This window comes from Olea europaea, chromosome 11, assembly GCF_002742605.1.
Source record: "Olea europaea var. sylvestris chromosome 11, O_europaea_v1, whole genome shotgun sequence".
NCBI classification, from domain to species: Eukaryota; Viridiplantae; Streptophyta; class Magnoliopsida; order Lamiales; family Oleaceae; genus Olea; species Olea europaea.
This window is the reverse complement of record NC_036247.1, coordinates 33,331,658-33,334,784: the sequence shown is the minus strand read 5'-3', so window position 1 is coordinate 33,334,784 and position 3,127 is coordinate 33,331,658.

Genomic DNA, 3,127 nt, shown 5'->3' with positions numbered 1-3,127 from the left:
TTAAATTAACTGTACAACAAATAATCTAAGCTATAAGTCAACAGAAATTAAATGGATGGAACATGTGGAAATTTTAATATCGGCCTCAATCAATCCCCCTCTAGGTACAATGATAATGGACCATGACCATGACCAAAAGAACAAGTAAAAAGAAATATGTATGTTATCTAGAGAAAGAAGGATGTACACGAAAATGTATCATAAAAAGTCTCAACAAATTTGGCTAAGTTAGGTTGCAGGAATGAAAAAATGATTCAATGAAGAAGAAGCTCCAAAGTTACTAATCTAATGAATTGCAAGAATTTATAGTGGTTCCACCTCGATGTAAACTTTGACAAATCACACAAAAAATGGTTTTGTCATTTTTTATGTCGGCATGTGAATTCTCAATGTATCTCTATACTTAAAAATCTAATATCGAATTGTAGTCGAGATTAATTGAATAGTTTACTTAGCCCCTGTTTGGTTTAGATATAAATCAAATTTTTAGTAGATTGAAATAAAAGTTGATGGAATGTGAGATTGAAAAGTGGTGCGTCCCACAACATGTGTGACTAAAATTAATAGTTGATTTTAACCAAAATTTTTAATGGAGCAAAACAGGGACAATCCAACATAAATAGTGATTTCAAATCCAAATATATAAAATAATAATAATAATAACCGGTGTGAAACATGCTTTTTGGACATGAGACTACAAGAGTAGAACCGTGTGAAACTGGTTTACATAATTACTCTTTTGTCCCTTATCTCAATTGGTCAAATTTGAAATAACTGTCCATATTAATGAAACCTTGCATTATTATTTTGAGCAATTAATTATGTGATTAATTTGAACCAAACCTATTCTTTTATTAGACATTTACTAGGTCTTTTTGAGTACAGAAATTCTTTAAGTTTAAGATTAAAAAATTGTTTTAAGTACATTAATTAGATTAAAGAAATCGATTTAAGTTTGAAATGTACGAAGAAAATAATAATAAAGAAACATATGGTATCCTTGTGAACAATACTATAATTATAAGACAATCGTCTTCACTTGCATTGACTTGTATTAAAGTTAAGCAAAAGTTGATCCACTTGATTAGTATATTAATCTACTTAATTTGACATTAATTTTGGCTTCTTCTTACCAATTATTAAAGCATCAAGAGTCAGTCGCAAGCTGGCAACCTTGGTCCGACTCTAATTTCTTCGAAAATTTCTATAAAAATATAGCTGAAGTGGTCTTTAGCTGCCATCAATTTACATTTTAATATCTATACATAACTTCTCGAGTGTTGAAAATTTATTTGACTTGTCACTAAATACAAACACGTGTTTTCGAGTATTTGAAATGTTTGAGAGAAGCATATCATAGTCATGTATGAGCCATTAAAAAGTTTAAATTCATTAACATTATAATTTCTGTAAATATTTTTGTAACATAAATTTGTATCTAACGACTTACAATTAAGCAATTTAAGTTTGATTTCAAATTTGAATTGAATATCAAATCCTATGCTTCCAACTTCAACTTTTCAGTAACTTTGAATAATTAAAAATATATTTTGAAGGATAGTTGTGGTGAAGAAAATATTTAAATAATATATATTTAATCATCGAATCATTTAATAAGTGCTTCAAATGAGCCTTTGAACCTCGAAAATTTAATTAATAATAATAAATATTATCTCATCTCTAACGGTTTAAGTTTTTTTATTTTTTATTTTTTTTTGCAAAACACCTCGAAAGTCTAAGCGGCGGGATTTTTTTGGCTTCCACTGATACATATGGATGGAAATTATACATGTATTAAATTAACTGTACAACAAATAATCTAAGCTATAAGTCAACAGAAATTAAATGGATGGAACATGTGGAAATTTTAATATCGGCCTCAATCAATCCCCCTCTAGGTACAATGATAATGGACCATGACCATGACCAAAAGAACAAGTAAAAAGAAATATGTATGTTATCTAGAGAAAGAAGGATGTACACGAAAATGTATCATAAAAAGTCTCAACAAATTTGGCTAAGTTAGGTTGCAGGAATGAAAAATGATTCAATAAAGAAGAAGCTCCAAAGTTACTAATCTAATTATTGCAACAATTTATAGTGGTTCCACCTCGATGTAAACTTTGTCAAATCACACAAAAAATGGTCTTGTCATTTTTTATGTCGGCATGTGAGTGCTCAATGTATCTCTATACTTAAAAATATAATACCGAATAGTAGTCGAGATTAGTTGAATAGTTTACTTAGCCCCTGTTTGGTTTAGATATAAATCAAATTTTTAGTAGATTGAGATAAAAGTTTATGGAATGTGAGATTGAAAAGTGGTGCGTCCAACATATAAATTAATAGTTGATTCTAACCAAAATTTTTAATGGAGCAAAACAGGGACAATCCAACATAAATAGTGGTTTCCAATCCAAAAATATAAAATAATAATAATAATAATAATAATAATAATAATAATAATAATAATAATAATAATAATAACCGGTGTGAAACATGCTTTTTGGACATGAGACTACAAGAGTAGAACCGTGTGAAACTGGTTTACATAATTACTCTTTTGTCCCTTATCTCAATTGGTCAAATTTGAATTAACTGTCCATATTAATGAAACCTTGCATTATTATTTTGAGCAATTAATTATGTGATTAATTTGAACCAAACCTAGTTGTTCTTTTATTAGACATTTACTAGGTCTTTTTGAGTACAGAAATTCTTTAAGTTTAAGATTAAAAAATTGTTTTAAGTACATTAATTAGATTAAAGAAATCGATTTAAGTTTGAAATGTACGAAGAAAATAATAATAAAGAAACATATGGTATCCTTGTGAACAATACTATAATTATAAGACAATCGTCTTCACTTGCATTGACTTGTATTAAAGTTAAGCAAAAGTTGATCCACTTGATTAGTATATTAATCTACTTAATTTGACATTAATTTTGGCTTCTTCTTACCAATTATTAAAGCATCAAGAGTCGATCGCAAGCTGGCAACCTTGGTCCGACTCTAATTTCTTTGAAAATTTCTATAAAAATATAGATGAAGTGGTCTTTAGCTGCCATCAATTTACATTTTAATATCTATACATAACTTCTCGAGTGTTGAAAATTTATTTGACTT